Source organism: Furipterus horrens, unplaced genomic scaffold (genome assembly GCF_987537825.1).
Source record: "Furipterus horrens unplaced genomic scaffold, mFurHor1.1.pri manual_scaffold_5, whole genome shotgun sequence".
In the NCBI taxonomy this organism is placed as follows: Eukaryota; Metazoa; Chordata; class Mammalia; order Chiroptera; family Furipteridae; genus Furipterus; species Furipterus horrens.
The window spans coordinates 2,948,383-2,968,754 of NW_028327175.1; the positions used below are offsets into that span (position 1 = coordinate 2,948,383).

A 20,372-nucleotide genomic window follows, 5' to 3' on the forward strand; every position below is an offset into this window, starting at 1 on the left:
TTGTAGTGATGGCCTGTTAATTCTCTTTCATCCAGTCAGAGAGCTCTGAATTGCCTAACGAGTTCATAAAGCAGTCCATTCAGTAGATCCCCCCCCCATTCCCTGTTTCTCCCTACAAACAACAATTTATAGACTGTTTATGGGGGTGGGGGGCACCATGAAAACTTGATGCCGTGGCTCAGGAACAATTTTTTTAGATTAATAGAAATAAACACCAACGTCATAGTTTGAGCTACCAACTATATGTTGGCTGATATGTTCATCTGTCTATGAGACATCATTCATTTTCATTTTTCCCATTAAGAAACTGTCATTATTTGAAAATAGGGTGTCTGTTTTTGTTTTTGTTGGCAGCCTGATCACCTTTAAGAATGAAAGATGTGCTCAGTGTTCATGGATATTTGTTAAGTTCCAAGGAGATAAGTTATAGATATAGCATATAAGATGGATCAGATGTCTTGAGTATTTACTTTGGATAAAACATAACGAAATGTATCCATAACATCACTTAATTTTCAGAAAACTCCTGTGAGGTTGGCACTTAGTTTCCAGGGAAGAAAACTACATGCACCGGGTCACTGAAGTGGTATGAGAAGTCAGTTGATCTGACTCTAGAGACTTTACCCTCAACGACCACCTACTACTGTTAGACATTGTTATGGAGTTCTTGTGACTTACCTTCTGTCTGGGGATGCATTTTAGATTAACATTCCTAATTTCTTAAGGTTATAAACCCACTTGTGATACGAGTTTTATTTTCTAAGAGAACTTAACATTATCAAATTGTATCATGACTGTTTTCTGGTCGAGCTGGTGGTGAAGGTAAATGAAGTACTTGGGACCTCCGACAACCACATCAAAATTACAACTAGACTATAGAACCACCATCATCTTTCAGAACTGCCTGAAATTTAGCTGAATGGAAATCCTACAACTAGGGATTTAAAGAAGAAGACAAGACAGTGAGACTGGTAAGAGGGGCAAAGACGCAGAACGGGCTGGCCACACATCCACACGTGGTAGGTAAAAATCAGGAGGGATATCTTGGCCGTGAAGGTCCTGCCTGAGGAGCGAGCAGTCTCAGACCCACACCGGGTCCCCCAGCCCAGGGTTCCCATGCTGGAAAAAGAAGTTGCATAACTTCTGGCTGTAAAGACCAGCAGGGATTGTGGCTGAGTGAGACAGGTTTCTGGAGTCCCAGGTGGTCTCACTCCCTCTGAGCTCCAGCATGGGGACAGCAGCAGGAAGGGCACCAGGGACATACAAGGAGGAACTGCATTTGCTGGCATCAGAGAGAGCTGGGGGGCAGCTTTCTCCCAGACAGAAGTGCTGGCAGAGGCCACTGTTCCTCTTCTGAGCCCTCCCCCTGCAGGCTGAGGTGTGACCCATCGCTGAGTCTCCATCAACCCGGCTCACACCATTCACCTTGCCCTAGTGACTCCCTGAGACCCCACCATATCAAACCTGGGGACCCACCTAAGCTGCTTCCAGTGGCTTTTCCATATTAATGGCCTGTCCAGGTTCATGCTTTAGAGTTTCCTAAAACCTCTCAAACAGGCAGCAGCTGGCCTCTGTGTACCCTGTGCCCCTTGCTAAGTGGCCCCAGGCCCAGCAGCAGCAGCAGCTGGCCTTTGTCTGCAGCTTGGCTTCTCTTGGGCACCTCCAAGCCCAGCACAAGTAGCAGCCATCTGCAGATCACTTCGTAGCTCATTCTGGGGAGCCCCAGGCAGAACACAGTGGTGGCTGACCTTGGCCGCATCTCCCTGGAGGACGCAGAGCCAGCGCACCATGCAGACAGCTTCAGCTCAGGTCTGAGCACCACCCGACCACCCCCACAAGCGACACACTCAAGGGGTGGACTTGGTGGGCACCAAGGCCCCGCTGAACCAAGTCCTGCTTCACAGGGTCGGCTCCTGCCCATCAGCTCTTCCACTGCGGTTGCAGCTGGTCCTCACAGCTGATTGGCCCGCGGGTCAATGCCTCCCACTGATGTGCCAGCCGCAATCAAAGCTGTACTACAACTGGACAGTGCACACAACACACGCCCGGAACTCCCAGTTCTGGTGAACAGGGAGGCTGTGCCGCTGGCCCCTACGAAACACCTACTCCATTCGGCCAGTCTGCCCGCTCTGGGAAATGTAGCAGCTCTACCTAAGACACAGAAACAAACACAGGGAGGCTGCCAAAAGGAGGAGACAAAGAAACAGGTACCGATGAAAGAACAGGAGAAATCTCCAGAAAAGGAAATAAATGAAATGGAGGCAAGCAAATGACCTGATACAGAGCTCAAAATACTAGTTATAAGGATGTTCAAAGAACTCAGTAAGAACTTCAACAGCATAAAAGAAAAAAAAAAAAAAAAGACATGGAAACCATAAAAAAATAACCAGGCTGTAAGAAGAATGCAGTATCTGAAATGAAGAGTACATCAGAAGAAATAAACAGTAAGTCAGATGAAGCAGAGGATTGAATTAGCAATTTGGAAGACAAGGTATCAGAAAACATCCAATCAGAACAGCAAAAAGAAGAGAGTTCAAAAAAAAATCAGGATAGTGTAAGGAGCCTCCGGGACAGCTTCAAAGACACCTACAGCTGCATCATGAGGGTGCAGAAAGGAGAAGAGAGAAAGTGAGAAATTGAAAACCTATTTGAATAAATAATGAAGGAGAACTTCCCTAATCTGGTGAGGGAAATAAACACACAAGTCCAGGAAGTGCAGAGTCCCAAACAAGATGAACCCAAAGAGGCCCACACCAAGACACAACAGAATTAAAATGCCAAAGGTTAAAGACAGAGAATCTTAACAGCAGCAAGAGAAAAGCAGTCAGTTACCTACATGGGGGCTCCCATAAGACTGTCAGCTGATTTCTCAATGGAAACTTCGCAGGCCAGAATGGATTGGCACAAAATATTCAAAGTGATGAAAAGCAAGGACTTACATCTAAGATTATTCTACCCATGAAAGCTATCATTTAGAATCAAAGGACAGATAAAGACCTTCCAGACAACAAAAAGCGAAAGGAGCTCATCACCATCAAACCAGTATTACAAGAAATGCTAAAGTCTTCTTTAAGAGGAAAAAATAAAATAAAAAATATGAATATGAAAATGGCAATAAATACATACCTATCAACAATTACTTTAAATGCAATGCCAATGGATTAAATGCTCCAATCAAAAGACATACGGTGACTGAATGGGTAACAAAACGAGACCCTTACATACACTGTGTGCAAGGGACTCACTTCAGATCGGAAGATGCACGCTGGCTGTAAGCAACAGGGCGGAAAAAGACAATTCATGAAAATGGAAACAAACAACAAAGAGAGCTGGGATGGCAATACTTACACCAGAGAAGACAGACTTTAAAGCAAAGGGAAAGAAGGACCCAGAAACTTTCACTTTGGGGCATCTATCTGAAAAAAAAGTTCAAAACACTGAATCTAAAAGACATAAGCACCCCCGCGTTCACTGCAGCGTCACTTACAATGGCCAAGATCTGGAAGCAGCCCAGGTGCCCCTCAGTAGATGAGTGGATAAGGAAGAAGGGGTACATATGCAGAATGGCATATGACTGGGCCATGAACAAGAATGCGACCTTGTCACCTACAGCAACATGGATAGACCTAGGGCAGCGATTTTCAGCGGGTGCGCCACAGAATTTATCTCGTCAGGGGCACCGACCTCTTCTCCCTTAGACGGTCAAATTAGAAAAGGATACCAGCCAGCACAACGGTAGCCGTCCAGAGTGAACAAATCAAAACTATATGTGTTTTTTGTTTTTTGTCCGATTGGCAAAAAATATATATTTGGGGGGTGTTCCAAAGGATTTTCGTAATTAGTTGGTGTGCCATGAGGTGCAAAATGTTGAACATCACTCCCCCAGAGGGTCCTCTGCAAAGGGAAATAATTCCGAGAGAGACAGAGAAGTGCCAGATGAGTTCCCTTCTGTGTGGAGGCTGGAGGGCTAAGTAAACAAACAAGCAGAAGAGAAACAGACGCAGAGCTACAGACAACACACTGAAGACTGCCGGACGGGAGGGGCGGGCAGTCGCAGAACAGCCGCGGGGACGTAACGCACAGCACAGGGAACGCGGTGAGCAGCACTGTGACGACTGTGTATGGTGCCGGGTGGGGACCGGACTCCCTGGGGGATCACTTCGTAACTTACATAAACGTCCGACCCCAAGGCTATACGCTTGGAACTAATATACTGTTGTCTGTCGGCTGTTCGTTTAAAAGCTCAAACATACATTAGTTCAAATATTAGAACTGCATCCTCGCTACTGCAAAGACGTCTTACAGTTAGGGACCTCCTGGAATAACGGCCTCAGGTGACTGACCTGAGAAAGGTGGTGGCCTCATTATTTGCAGGATAGAAGTCACCCAGAAAAGAGGACTGCTAGGTGGACACGCGCCTACGTCCCCGGCCTTTGCGGCAAGGCTCAGATAAGTGTTCTGCAGACCCAGGAGAAGAGACCGGCCCTTCTCTCCTTTTCCCACAAAGGCTCCCAAGCCAGGGGCCAGACCAGTGCCGCTCCGCACCCACCCAGGCGGAGGCGGGCCGGCGGAACTAGACACGCGAGCATGTGGGGCTGCTACACCCCCATGACATTAGAATTTGATACGCAACCAATAATTTCTTTAGAGTAAGTACACCCCAGTCACTGCCCGCCCCCTCCCCACGTCTGGCAACCTCAGGAAGGGGGAAGAGAGGCGCGTGCTGCATGCTTTACGTTTGAACTGTGGCTCAGCTCCAAGCTTTGATTCCACTGCAAGGGAGTAAAACCCCAGTGGGCTTGTTCCTTTAAGTTCCCACGCCCCCCCCCCCCCCCCCCCCCCGCAGAGCCTCTGGTGCCCAGCAGGAAGCGTGCAAGTACCTGCTGGCTCTTCCCTTCCACTCCTGAAGGCTGCACGAGAACAATGTTCAGACCAAGGACGGGCGTGTGTGGGGACTGGGGAGGTGCAGTATCACCTTCCTCTTTCCTGGTTTCCAGATCCTTCCGGAAGCCAATGTCAGCCAGGGAGAAGCAGAGATAAGACACGCAGGTGGCCGGGGGTGACCCCGAGAGGCCCGCGTCCCTGCAGTTCCGTCTTGCTCCCGGACTAGCACGACTTCTCGCTGAGAGCTGCCCAGACTGAAAATGTAGAGATCTGCTGAGTGTTTAAATAAGCCACCGTTTAAAACCCAACAAAAGGACTGTCCTTAAGTCCCGGCTGGCCAGTCAGACACCGTGTCAATATCAGGAGCCCGTGCACACACTGAGGTTAAGATTTAAGCTAAGTAATCAGAAAAGAAAAGGCAGGTAAAAGGGAAAACATTGTGACTGTTTAACTAGTTCATATGATGAGGTAGTTTTTCCCCAGCGGATAGGAAGCCGGACAGGGACAGAGTCTAAGGCCTTCCTAACTAGCTGGCATCTCTGCCCCAACGACAGGTGTAACTGGACTGAACGGACCAGTGCTGGGACGCCGGGCCTGGGGTCAGCCTGACAGGGGTCCCAGGCTCGGAAGCACCCCTGGCCTCTCCCGGCAAGGGGCCAAGCTGGGGTTTGAACGGCAGTCTGGCTGCGGCCCGACGGGGGCTGCCTCGGTGAAGGCCAGTGAGTGCTGGTTCTCTGCCTTCACGGCTCTGAAACGGTCGGCGGGCACTGTCTCTGGCTTGGGCGCTGCAGCACGCACCCACCTGGCGCTGGGAGAAGGGGTCTCCGTCCAGGGACACAGGAGACGGGGAAGGGGCCCAGCACGGCCCTTCACCTGCCCCTGGGCGGCCAGTCCCCGTCCCTGCCCCCTGGGCGTTATTCTTAGAAGCCCCGGTGAGTCTCCGGGGCAGTGCCTTGGTGGGGGTCGTGCACAGGGAGCTGCGGCAGCAGAGGCGGGGCTGAGCCTTGCTCTCTTCCTGCCTGAGCCTCATCTCCTTGCAAACCCTCCTCTGTGGCTGACATCGCCACGGGCGCTTTGTCGAGTGCCGCTGATCTAGAAGCAGGAAGAGAACCGTGGTTTGCCTGTTATGACTTGTGTACGGTGCGGCTGAAACAACCCGATAAAATGCAGCTGAGGAATGATATTCAAATAACCATTAGCAGCTACCACAGGAATGAAGGTGCTTAAACAAAGGGAAAGACGACCCCCGTTGTTTGAACTGGAAGTGACAGGAATTTAACTTGGTGGGAAGTTTGACGATGGGTCACGGCCGCCGGGGTCCCGCTTCAGCACCGTGGGCTGCGTGGGCTTCTGTGTTTCCCGTGCGCAGAGCTGGGACCTGCTACAGGGGCGGTCGGGTTCCGTGTGTGCGCACAGCGTCCCCTTGCCGGGGCCACGGAGCGTGGCACGGATTTCACCACTGAATGTGCTCCTCCACGCGCCCCTTTGTTATCGGCTTGTGTCAGTTACACAGACGAGGCTTCTAGCTCCATCCCGTGTGACGAGGTGAGCCCTGCACACGCATCTGAGTCTGAAGAAATGAAGGCGTGCGTGACAAAGGCTGCAAATGACCTGGCTCGCCTGCCTCTTGCTGGGGCTGCCTCTAGAGGGAGGGGTCCACGTTCCCCGGTTTTAACACCCTCTTTGACTGGTGGTAGGGACTGGTGATAGGAAGTTTTAAAATCCTACCTCTACAGCTGATGTGGTGCCCAGGTGGTCAGTACATCATGTAAAAAAGGAGGCATTAGGAACAGGGACAAAAGTAAGTTAAGTTGAATGCGTAGTAATTTCCATGTATTTAGCTGAAATCATATCATTTATTCCTTACAAGGAAACTTCTATCTTCTCTCCCACTTTACCAACTGACGCCCATACAGCTAAGTCCGAGGGTCACAAAGGTCACGTGCTTCCCCCCAAGTCACATCGCTCATCTGTGGCGTCGTGAAGATTTTCTAGTTCAGACCAGCGTTCTTCCCATGGCGGCTCCTGAGTGAGCGGAAGACTTGCAGAAGGTGGCCCAGACCCAGCCACCGCCTTCAGGGGTGGCTCCAGCCAGCTGGGACGTCCTCCCGCTGTCCACAACGGCAGCTGGCCCCTCTGTCCCATACATGCTTTTGCCGTCTTGCTCTGTCTTACCCAATCCTTGCAACCAAGATTTATAAGCTTCATCCTTTGAGCGGTGGGTACCAGTTTCTCTACTGTTTGGTACCCCAATAGATGTGCATGCAGAAGGCATCACTAAACACTTCCAAGTTGGTCAGTCTCAGGCCTAAAGGTGAATTTATCACAGCGAGTTGAAGATCCATACAGTAGAGACAGACCCCGCAGGGAGGCATGGGAGCTAAAGAAGAACATTCCCCTCATCAACCTTTACCGTCGCCTCTTTAGCAGTAAAAGTAAATTAATCTCCAGTTTCACAGTTGCTTTCTACGCCCCATCTCTTTTTCTTCGCCAGACCGGGGATGGGGCTGTGGCCACAGCACACATGAAAGCCACAGTTGTACCAGTGACAAAGTCTCAGGGTGGTTTAACCTGGCTGCAGCCAAGGACACCTTATCCAACGCACACCTGCCTGGGCCCCTCCCCCCGGGTGGGATGCTAAAACTCCCTTGACTTGAATGTGTTGCCCGGGTTGAGAACCAGACTAAACTGAGAGAACATTCCAGAAAAAATAAAGACCTGTGTTGTCTCACAGCCTAGTTCTTTGGGACCGCAGGCAAGGCTGATGGGGGAGGCACATACCGAGGAGGGAAGTGCGACTTGGCAGGTCCCTGGGATGTGGCAAACTCCTCACCAGCGTGCGTCAGCCACCACGTTTCTGTGCCTGCTGCCAGAGTGGCTGAAATGATGGTCTCTCCACTAATGCTCAAGTTCAAAGGTCCCCGACAAGTTGGAAAATACGGAAATATTTGGCAAGGCCTTCCAGATAAATGACCCTCAGCTGTGGAATCTGCGCCTCCCTAGCAGCCAGCCAAACCCCAAATTTGGCAGCTTGTGGAATACGAAGCAAAATAGATTCCTTTTAAAACCCGAGAGTCACTGATGATTTATTTTGCAGAAAGATACGACTTTTAAAAATAACAAGCCGTTGTTGCTACTGCTCCAAGTGGAACCAGAGACCTGCAGGGGTGACATTGGGATCAAGGGCACAATCTTCCCTCATCTCCTCACGTGAGGGAGGCGCCAGGGGCCCCCGTGGCTTCCCCGACCCCCGGCAGGGCCTGGGCACATCCCGCTCTCCTGGCTCAGCGTCCTGTGTGCCCGGCCACAGCCACAGAGTCCTCTGGGAAGGGCCCGGACGATGCCTTCCATGGTTCCCGTTTGGTTGTTCACACCGGCAATGCTCTCGCAAATACGACCTTCGGTACCTGTAGCCGATGGCACGTAAATTACAGGGTAATTTTGGGTGTGCAACAACGGTTCCGTAGTCTCACACATAAAATCTGGTCGCATTATACTCTTGAGCCTGACTACGAATGTTCCTAATTCACCCAGAAGAACATATGTGAAGCCTTGTGTCAAATGCCCATTGAAGGGCTTAAACACCCACCACAGCCCTGGCTGGTGGGGCTCAGCGGATTGAGCACCAGCTTGGGAACTGAAAGGTCACTGGTTCGACTCCCTGTCAGGGCACAGGCCTGGGTTGCTGTCGGGGTCCCCAGTCTGGGGCCTGAGAGGGGCCACCGGCTGACGTTGCTCTCACACATCGATGTTTCTCTCCCTGTCTTTCCCCTTCCCTTATCCTCTCTCTAAAACTAAATAAATAACATATTTTAAAAACAAAATAAAATCCATCACAATCCATCATAGAAAGATCTTGTCTTTCTGTTTCCTGTCTACTCCCTCCATCTCCCACTATATTTTGCTGCGACTTAGGGGAAGCGTAGGAGCCAGAGATTAGGGTGAAAGCTGATTCCCAGGAAGGCAGGAAAAATTCGAACATAAGCTGTTAAGTTCTAGGCAAGAAGCGAGGCTGAGTGAGAACTTTATACTGTAGTGCCAACAGACTCATTAAAAAAAAAAAAAACCCTAACTCACTGAATGATCATCAGCGGTGTCTCGACTTGTCTTGCTTCCCCACCTGCCCGTCCACCGAGACACCGAGTCAGAGACCAGTCCCCAGAGTCCTTGCCCCACTTAAAGGATATTGACTATAACTGCACTTTCCTCCCTTCTGCAGAAAAGGTCCCTTCCTCCCACCAGCCCCAGTGCATGTTGGCAATTTACTGAAACATGTTCCTTGAGAGAAGCTGTCAGTGTCGGTGACACCGAGGAGAAAATGATGCCTAGAAAGAGAGGAGAGACCCCAGGAGGGCTTCTCAGGATGTCCCGAGGACACAGCCAGCTGCCTAGCACCTCCTCCTACTTGGCAGGGGCCCAGGAAGCTGCTTTCCTGTCCCCAAGGTGCTCCCCTTCCCCATGTTCTATCCTGGATGTCTTCTTTTCCAAGGATGGCTATGGAGTAGGACATAATGTCCTTTGTCCCCTGTCCCCACCATCCCCACTCCCTTGCTGTCTTGAAAAAAGGCAACCAAGCTCTTTTCTGGCTTAACTGTTTTGCTGTTTGTCATGGGAGAGATGTCAAAGATAACAAAAATGTGAAACATATGAAGTTTCCAGAATCTTCCAAAGTCATTTCAGTCATTCATGGTCCCTGGTCTGGAATACTGATCCCATTTATGCTTTTTTCCACTTATTTTGGAGGGTAGGAGGTGACGCAATCTTCTTCCCTGATGTCTCTTCTCGGGTTTGTTGACTCTTTACTGTAAATATTTAACATCTAGCGCGCTCAGGGAATACAGGACCATGACGCAAAAGAAAAGAAATATTACCAAGTAATTCTGAGGGGCTGCGGAGAAGGAATTGCCCCCTCCCGCATTTCCTTTGCCCTCCCTCCCTCGAGAGGGGCAGTGGGCCATCACTGCTGGGCTCCTGCGGCTGCCCCGCCCCACCCCACCCCTGCCCCACCCCCATCCCCGCCCCCGCCCCCACCCAGGAAAGCAGGGCTGGGTCGGGAGCCCCTGAGCTCTCATGTTCCCGCCTGTTCTTCCTGCCCCAGCTGCCATGCTGGGGTCCCCTGTGGGTTGCACGCTGCCCACTGCAGACTGGCAGCCTCGGGGGGAGGGTCTGTGACCTTCGCTGGTCCCTCGCCTCCTACGGGGCTGGCACGGCGCCTGGCACAGCGTAGGGACTGAGCGCACGGCTGTCCGGGGACTGAAGGGCAGGGGCAGGTCTCTCTCCAGCAGGAGATAAAGATCCGACTGGACGGCAAAGCTGGGTTTGGGACCCGGTGCCACCGCTGAGACAGAAGGTGTCCTGCCCCAAGAACAATTGCTGGGGAAATAAGAAGGGTCCGAGGCATTTTAAATTCCCATCTTCTTCCCTATTTCCCTACCCCCACCGCCTCCCCATAGGCACGGGGGACGAGAAGAGGGGTCAGGAGCCGGGCCGGGGTGGAGGCTGCAGACCTGTGACGCACTGTCCCTCCTGTGACGCTGAGCAGGTGACCAGCCCCCTTTGGGCCTCAGTTCCCATCCCTGTCGTGAGGTGTGTGGGTCAGATCATCTCCCAGGTTCCTCACAGCATTAACCTGTGATGATTCTAAATGATGTAGAGCCATGAGGTACAACAGGTTTTCACTCCTCCACCTCATCCACATACACACACACACAGACACACACACACACACACACAGACAGACACACACAGACACACACACACAGGCACACACAGACACAGACAAGACACACACACACAGACACAAACACAGAGACAGATACACACACAGACACACAGACACAAACACAGAGACAGATACACACACAGACACACAGACACACACACACAGACACACACAGACACACACAGACACACACACACAGACACGCACACGGACACACACACAGACACGCACACAGAGATACACACACAAACACACACACAGACACGCACACAGACACGCACACAGACACACACACAGACACGCACACACAGACACACACACACTGATTATCACCAGTGTCAACCATACACTTGGAGAGGAAGAAAAACACTAAATTATGGTCACAAGATCAATGAGCTGAAACACAAGGCTAAAATATGTTTTGTACCCACAGAGCAATTTTTCACATCGGTGTCAAACAAAAAGTTCTAGTCAATGTTTACACGAGGACTTGATGAAAAATTCCAGACATAAAACTTCTGGAACTTAAGACTTGAACTCAGAAGACCTCCCACCTCTGAATAAATCCTACAGCGGAATTTTTTTCCTTCACAAGACTTCATATTTCAGCAGTGATTTGAGTTTTCTGACTGAGACTATTATGGGATGGTAAAACTCTGGCCATCTGGAACTGTCATTCTGGCTATGACGACTAAAGGTTTATTTAAGCAGCACCATCTTTTAATAATTTTGGAGGGAAGTCACTTTGAAAGACATCTTTCCTTGACTTGCCTAACAGAACACGGAATGCAATCCAGCCCCTTCCTCCCCGGTGGCTGGAACACGGTCCTGTCCTCGGGCCCCGGGAAGGGTCTGAGCCCTGCACTTCGCCTTGGACGGGGCTTCAGGACGCACTGAGCTGTCCCCTCTCCTGCTGTCACCTCTGCTCATCGCCCTGTGGGATCTAATTTGCTGACTCCAGGCAAGGACACGGCTCTTCATTGGCTGTCGCACCCCCGCGGGCGGCACGGTCCCCGCCCCTACGGCGCCGCAGAAATAAACGCTCGTTGAAACGATGCGCGCAGTTATTAACTCAGTGGGTTCCCAGTGTTTCTTAAACAAGCCGGCCACGCGCTAGGTGGGAAGTGATGATAAAGAGAGGCTGAGTAGAGGCTCAAGGGGCTTCTTTAATACAAAGGATTGCAACGGTTCCTGTAAGTTTCTAGTTCTCGGCTGCAGTCCAGACGGACGCGAGTGCACGGGACGCGGTCCGGTGGTTCACGGAGGTGGAAGGTCACCATCGTGGGTAGATAAAAGCACACAGAACGGTGGCACCGACTCGGCCCGGCCCCTTGTATCACGTCCTTTCCTCCTCCCGGGCAGCTCTGCCCTCCCGCAGACTGAAGTCCGAGGGGCGGCCTGGGGCGCGTACACCTTTTAGGGGGTTGCTTGATCAGGCAACATCATCACACCCGTCACCTATGGATTGTGGACAAATTACTTAACATCTTTTAATTTGTTTTCTTATCTGACAACAGCAGCGACAGGGCTCTTCAAAGAATTAAATACTAATTCATCTTTAAAACCCTTGCCGCAGGCCTTGACCTTAAGAAGCCCGTGGCTGCTTTTCTTGTAATTCGCTGTCCGGCTGGAGCTGGGCCGTGGGGCCAGCCCTGTGCGTGGCCGCGCCCCGGGGCCGCACAGACACGTCCCTGACACTTACTGCCTGGCAGGCACCGCCTGCCGCACGACTGGGCATTCTGGAGCCAACCGGGCACCTGTGTCAAAGTAAGCTGTCGGTCCTCTAGGGGGTAAGGGCGCGTCCTCTAGGGGGTAAGGGCGCGTCCTCTAGGGGGTAAGGGGCGCGTCCTCTAGGGGGTAAGGGGCGCGTCCTCTAGGGGGTAAGGGGCGCGTCCTCTAGGGGGTAAGGGCGCGTCCTCTAGGGGGTAAGGGGCGCGTCCTCTAGGGGGTAAGGGGCGCGTCCTCTAGGGGGTAAGGGCGCGTCCTCTAGGGGGTAAGGGGCGTGTCCTCTATGGGGTAAGGGCACGTCCTCTAGGGGGTAAGGGCACGTCCTCTAGGGGGTAAGGGCGCGTCCTCTAGAGGGTAAGGGGCGCGTCCTCTAGGGGGTAAGGGGCGCGTCCTCTAGGGGGTAAGGGCGCGTCCTCTAGGGGGTAAGGGCACGTCCTCTATGGGGTAAGGGGTGTGTCCTCTAGGGGGTAAGGGGCGTGTCCTCTATGGGGTAAGGGGTGTGTCCTCTAGGGGGTAAGGGGCGCGTCCTCTAGGGGTAAGGGCGCGTCCTCTAGGGGGTAAGGGGTGTGTCCTCTAGGGGGTAAGGGGCGCGTCCTCTAGGGGTAAGGGCGCGTCCTCTAGGGGGTAAGGGGCGCGTCCTCTAGGGGGTAAGGGCGCGTCCTCTAGGGGGTAAGGGCCGCGTCCTCTAGGGGGGAAGGGCGCGTCCTCTATGGGGTAAGGGGCGCGTCCTCTAGGGGGTAAGGGCACGTCCTCTAGGGGGGAAGGGGCGCGTCCTCTATGGGGTAAGGGCGCATCCTCTAGGGGGTAAGGGGCGCGTCCTCTATGGGGTAAGGGGCGCGTCCTCTAGGGGTAAGGGGCGCGTCCTCTAGGGGGTAAGGGGCGCGTCCTGTAAGTCTCCCACGTTACAGAAACCAGGCATTTCCGTTCCACTAGCGTTCTAAAGAATGGGGCTGGAACATGGGCCATGTTAAGGGAGGGAGGGAGGGGGATTTTGTGACGGACAGGTAATCCGAGTCCTCACAATTCATCATACGTGTGGCAATCCTTAGTGACTGGAAATACAAGACCTTCCCATACTACTGCCAACGACTGCAGAACTAAAATAGTCACTGTCAGAAACAAAAAGGAGAGCCTCGCATCTGTATGCAACTGAAGGATTATACACAAAAGTGTTTCTCCTCAATTTAAACATACAAATTCACAATATTCCAGTTTCTTTCTTTCTTGGTGTTATCACAAAAGATACACTAACATGGGTCTCAATTTGGAGAAATTAAATACTGCAAAGTAAATGGGCTCCCTTACAAGTAATCATACTTGAAAATCTACAAAGAACAATCTAGAATATGGATGAGGACGCGGGGCTGCTCTACCAAACACTTCCTAAAAAGGAAGAATTCTTGCTATGTAAAGAAAAACGATGAATGAGATTTTATCACCCTCACGTCCACTTAACAAATACCTCTTGCCAGTGGTTTTTGTCAGAGTCTCGCTAATCTGTCTTCTCGCTGAGCTTGGCCAGTTGTTTTGGTTCTGGTGGGGTTTACCAGCTACTTGATGACTATGTTAGGTAACTCCTCAGGTTTTCCTCCTTGCTGAATTCCAAGGCCATGACTACAGACTTTACCTCAGCATCCTAATTAGCTGCACTGTTGGCTTTTGGGCCTTTTCTAAGTACAGCACCCCTGATACACAAAGTAGGATCCTCGCATCTCTACCCCTTCAACAGGCATGGCGGCTGTTCAGAGACACTTGCACGAAGCTTCCCAACTGGCAACCCACACAGCGCCCGAAGGAAACCCGGAATCGCATTTTCCAACATATTACATCTCCCGGAATATCACAGCCCGAAGTCTGAATGGACTCACATCAGTATGAAGAAAAGCAATTTACTGAGGGTTTTAAAAACGGTATCTGAAATGGTGATTCTTTTTTTAGCTGCCCTTCACTACTTGGACGTTCATTTACTGAAAAATGTGTATCAACAAAGTTAGGGGCTGATCAAAATCAAATTTCAAACAGACATAAATAAAGCTTTGGAAAGTTTATGGCCCCATTCTGACACTTGCGGTTTTGCAGGGAGTGGAAGAGGAAGTGGGGAGGGAGGGAGAGCAGGCCGGAGGGACCGAGCGCCGCAGGCTGGGGGCCCGGCGCCAGGAACCCCCGGCCTGGAGAGACAGAGCTTGCTAACAGGCCCTGGGGCGTGGGACCCGAGCAAGCTTCCGAATGAATTCAACCACCTCCCCTCGTACACCTGTGTTTTTAAACTGGAACTTTTCAGGTACCAAACTTGTAAATGTCCATGTATATTAAGACCCTCTTAAAAACAACATGTAAGAGTAATTTGGCCTTTGCCTCCAAATTTAGGAATTTGTTATCTTAAGAACTTTTAAAAACTCAACTTGTATGGAATCAATCCCTGAGCTGTTCTCCATGTGCATCTGAAGCACACTGAAGAGACATGCAGGAGAAAAAATAATTATCCAGCCACAGTAATGGTTGAACAACACCTCTGCTTTGAATGATAATACAGGTAATGGGGTCTAGCTGCACCTAAGAGATTAAATACTGGTATTATTTTTAGTATTCTATGCTTCTGGGCCTGGCCCTCTTTTTTTCTAGTTTTACTATTTCTTGTTAGATCCACTTATATGCTGACATCTCTCGGATTATGATCTGCAGACAATTTTTTCCCTGAACTTCCCAAAAGATCCCAATTGCCTAAGGGATCATTTCATGTAGATGCATCCATTCGGTCCAACATTTTTGGAGCATCTTTTCTGCACCAGGAATTAATCCTTAGTGCTGGAGACACGGCAATGACCCTAAGCGACTGTAACCTCCACCCCAGGGAGCTTCCAGTACAGACCGATGATGAGCAACACACCTAAGCCCTGCAGACTGCAGTGAGAACGGAACAGCATGTCGGCAGGGTCACGCCTTTGGGAAGGCTGGTCTGCGAAGAAGGCCCTGCGGAGGAGGACATGAGCGCAAAGCTGGGGGAACGAGGCGGTGAGCTCGCGGAAATCGGGGGGAAGAGCGCTCGTTCCAGGCGCCCCACGAGCATTTCCACCCAAAGATGCCAAACTGAACGCGCTTTGTCCTCGCAAGCCAGCCTCTCCTCCGGTATTTCCCACCTCTCCCAGCATTTGAAAAAAAGGGAAAAAGAAAAGAGAAAATAACCTGACCTTTACCCCAGACTCCATCCCTTCCGCAACTCTGGACACCACCCTGAGCCCTGGGCCTTCGCACCCCGTCCCGTGGGGTCTCCCTGTTCGCTCCTGCCCCCGCCCACGCAGGCCGCCCTCGTTTCCCCCCGGATTCCGCCAACGGCATCCTCTGGGCCAGCCGTGCCCGCCTCCCACCCGGGGACACCTGGGAAGTGCCAGGTCGGCGCACCGCCCTCCTGCTCAGTTTTCAGTGGTTTCTCAGCGCGGCAAACCCACCCTTTCTCTTGTGACGTTGGGGGCGCGTGTGACTCGCAGCCTTGCCCTGCCGCCCCGCCTGGCGATGACCTGCCTCGCCAGGCTTCTTCTGGCCACTTAAACTCACGAACTCGCGCTGAAGTTCCTCCCCAGGGGGACCCCGCGCAGCGCCGGCTCCTCGCGCTACGGACAGCGACTTGTTGGCAGGTGCGTCCCTTTGAAACCCAGCTCGGTGCGTGGTTCACAGCGAGCGCCGAGAAAACGAACGGGCAAACGGAACACGTTCCTCTGGATGGCCAGGGCAATACAAGCAAGGACGCCCGGTCCTCAAACCCCCGCCGCAGGCCACGGGCTTCCTCTCCCCACACCCTCAGAATCACCGTGGAAACCCCTGCTCGACCTGCGATTCCGATCCTGAACGCAAACATCCAGTTTGCTTGGAGAATCTCTGGATTTAAAAGCACAACACTCTTTTCGCAAGTAATGGCTTCTACTTTAGAAAATGACTATCGTCACTTCATCTCTGTGCTTTTATTGTTCGCAACAAAGAGCATCTCCGCTCCGGAGTGTATGAACTGCAGAAGTGTGGCTCACTTCTGTTAGAGGTCATTGGAGGTTGACAGGACTGGTGACAAGGGTTAGGAAAGGAAGCTGAAGTCAGGGACAGCAAGGACGGACAGGTACAGAAGAGAGCGCTGCACGAAGCTGCTGCAGTGGCCTCCAGGGGGAAGCAGACCCAGCTTGAATGTAAAGCAGCAATGAACGTGAGCTCCAGAGTCGACGATCCGGACGACATGTGAATGGGAACCAGGAGCAGCACAATGTGATCTGACGTGAATTTAGAGGAAGATAACACAGATCTGCAAGCTTCTCATTTACTGTGCCCAGTGGGGGCAGCGAGTCCCTGCTTACAAGGACCCATGGTAAATGGGACTTCAGCTACGCCGCGTTATGCTGAGGTATGTTACTGGGAGTGTTCCCACGTGGTACCGCACGGTCTCTCCTGATTTACGCAGCTGCAACAACTACCGACCGTGACTTCCAGAGAATTATGGTTCATTTTGCTTTGCTGACAACAGTAAAAATGAGCCATTAGAATTAGTTTTTATTTTATATGCTCCTATACTATTTTGACATTTCTAACTATGCACCTAGGAAGATTTATTCAATATATTATTGATAATGATATAAAATGTAACTTGCCCTGGTCAGTATGCCTGGGGTGGTTGGAGTGTCAGCCCACAGAACAAAAGGTCATGGGTTTGATTCCCGGTCAGGGCACATACCTGGGTTGTGTGTTTGGTCGCCAGTCTGGGTGCCTGCAGCAGGTGGCTGATTAATGTTTCTCTCTCATATCCATGTTTCTCTCCTTCTCTCTCTTTCCCTCCCATTCCCTCTCTCTAAATTAATAAGCATGAGTTCAGATAAGGAGGGATAAAAATGTATATAAAATATAACTTTTCTTCTGGCCAAGATGGAGGCGTAAACAGACATGCTGTGTCTCCCTCCACAACTAAGAAGGAATACAACTACCTCAAAACTAGAGACAACCAGAAGTTCCAGAAAATTAAACAGCACGGAAGTCCAACAAACAAAGAAATAAAGATGAAATACTCATCCAGACAGGTAGGAGGGGCAGAGAGGACGCGGTGTGGTGGTGGCAGTGGCAGCAGTGGTGGCAGCAGGTCAGCAGAAAGCACAGTCACATGTTTTAAAAAGTCGGGAGGGCCACCTGGGGAATGCTCCCAGCTCCTCACCAGACCTCACAGCTCATGGTCCCAGCACGGGGAAAATCAAGCCTCATTGCTTCTGACTGTGCAGACCAGTGGGGGTTGGGGTGGAGGAGGAGGCTGCCGGTCTCAGCAGAGTCCGCTTGTTTAAAGGGCCCCCATGGTCCTAGAACGTCCACAGACCCACCCATGCTGGGAACGATGCCAGGCCAACAGCCTTAGAGGGACGCCAGTCCCATACGGAAGTGGGAGAGGTGCCTGGAAAAGAAGCGAGTGCTGAGCAAACAGCATTGTTCCCTCTCAGACCCCTCCCCCACACACAGCGCCACAACATGGTGAAACAGGTCGCCCTGCACTGATGAATACCTAAGGCTCCGCCCCTTACAACATAACAGATGCGACAGCTCCACCTGGGACGCAGAGGCAAACAAACACAGGAGCCTGTCAAGATGAGAAGACAGAGAAGTATGGCCCAAAAGGGGGAACGGATCAAAGTTCCAGTGGGAGAACTAAGCGACGAGGAGAGAGCCAACCTAACAGACGCAGAGTTAAAAACACTGGTGATAAAGATGCTCACAGACTTGACAGATATGCTTAAGTATGGCAGACACATAAGAGAAGAAGTGAAGGCTATGCTAAGTGAAATGAAGGAAAATCCATACAAAACCAATGGTGAAGGGAAGGAAACCGGGGTTCATATCAATGATTTCGAACATAAGGAAGAAAAAAACAGTCAACCAGTGCAGAATGAGGGAGCAGGAATTGAAAAAAATGAGGAGAGGCTTAGGAACCTCTGGGACAACTTTAAACATGCCAACATACAAATCATAGGGGTGCTAGAAGGAGAAGAGGAAGAGCAAGAAATAGAAAACTTGTATGAGGAAATAATGAAGGAAAACTCCCCAAATTTGGCGAAGAAAACAGACATACAAGTCCAGGAAGCACAGAGAGTCCCAAACAAGCTAGACCCAAGGAGGACCACACCAAGACACGTCATCATTAAAATGCCAAAGGTGAAAGATAAAGAGAGAATCTTAAAAGCAGCAAGAGAAAAGCAGAGAATTGCCTACGAAGGAGTTCCCATAAGACTATCAGTTGACTTCTCAAAAGAAACTTTGCAGGCAAGAAGGGACTGGCAAGAAGTAGTCAATGTGATGAAAAGCAAGGACCTACAACCAGGATTACTCTATCCAGCAAGGCTATCATTTAGAATGGAAGGGCAGATAAAGTGCTTCCCAGACAAGGTAAAGCTAAAGGAGTTCATCATCACCAAACCATTATTATATGAAATGTTAAAGGGACTTAAGAAAAAGATCAAAATTGTAAACATTAAAATGACAACAAACTCACAACTATCAACAACTGAATCTAAAAAATAAAAACAAAATCCAACTAAGCAAACCAGAACAGGAACAGAATCACAGGTGTGGGGATCATTTGGAGGGTTATCAGCTGGGAGGGGAAGGGGGAGAAATGGGGAAATGGTGCAGGGACTAAGAAGCATAATCGGTTGGTACAAAACAGACAGGGGGAAGGTAAGAATAATATAGGAAAGGGCAAAGCCAAAGTACTTATATGCACGACCCATGGACATGAACTAAGGGGGGTGGGATTGCTGGAGGGAAGGGGGTCACTGGGCAGAGGGGAGCAAAGGGGAAAAAAACTGAAACGACTGTAACAACATAATAATATATACTTAAAAAATAAAATGAAACTTTTTAAAAATAGGAATTCTCAAAGATATTTAAAATATTGTATGGATATAAAAACACGCTTTCATTTATATAAGTTTTATAGATAGTTATGCACAGCAATCCACTGGCAATGTCCCTGAAACAGAGTGCCGCTTAGCAGGCAGGTAAGGGTAGAGACCTGGGTTCTAATTTCTGGAAATCTCACAGGAGATGCTACAGGCCACGGTCCGCCCTTTTGAACAGTGAATCCTGAATCTTGGCTCTCAGCGTGAGGTCTATTGGAATCACCTGGAGAGCTTTACAAAAACAGCATTTCTAGGGTAAAAGTTATAGAGCCTGAGGTCCCGTCTGCTTGCTGATTTCCAAAACTCCCAAGCAGCCCAATATGAGAACCCATGGCCTAAACTGGGCTGGCTGGATCTTCCCTGGTTTCTATTACTATGAATAATGGAGCTAAGAATAACCAGGACTGCACAGTTATGAGCTAACAGATGCCCCAAATCCCCACATCTTACTGAGAATGTGCTCCATTATCAACGGGGCTGTCAAGCTAAGAATTCTTGTGGCTTTGTTTATATACTAACACCAAATTATTTAATAACATACTTTTAATATATTTTAAAGTTAAATATTTATGGAAGTATGAGGAAAGGTCAATCTTATTTTCAGATGAAGATGTAGGTATATAAAAATGTGACTTTAAACCATATGGAGCGATCTGTTCCTAAGTGCAGATAAAAACTTTAGATTAGTTGGGAAGTTTATAAAAAATAACTATCATCCCCAAACCGGGCACTCACCCGAGCACGCAGACCCGGCCTTAGAAAGGACCATCAGAAGTTTACTGCGGACCCAGCGCCGCTTGAGGTGGGCACCGCTGATCCTAGAGTTCCACACAGATTCTCTCCTTCTTTATAAGGCTTTTCCTAATTATGGCTAAGGAGGCGTTTTCAAAAGGCCAAGCTGCAATTCCATTCCAAGGGCCCCTCCCTGATGCTCAGAAATGCACATCATAAACACTTAATAAAACAAGGATTTTAAACTCCCAGGTGTTTGCAGAAACTCCCCCATCACAGTAAAGAGCACTGGGGTACGAGTTAAGTGCCATATACTATGCAACTTACTCACTCAAACTTTCTGAATAGGCTTTTCATCCCTAAACTAATATGTAGAGAAAGTCCAGTGAGAG

The 20,372-nt window shown here is 50.3% G+C and overlaps 1 protein-coding gene across 1 annotated transcript in view; it reads right to left on the bottom strand.

Annotated features, from left to right (window-relative positions):
* Positions 1–20,372, bottom strand: part of ITGA1 (integrin subunit alpha 1) — a 141,135-nt gene that overhangs the window by 105,699 nt on the left and 15,064 nt on the right. The gene's annotated exons all lie outside the window — the stretch shown is intronic.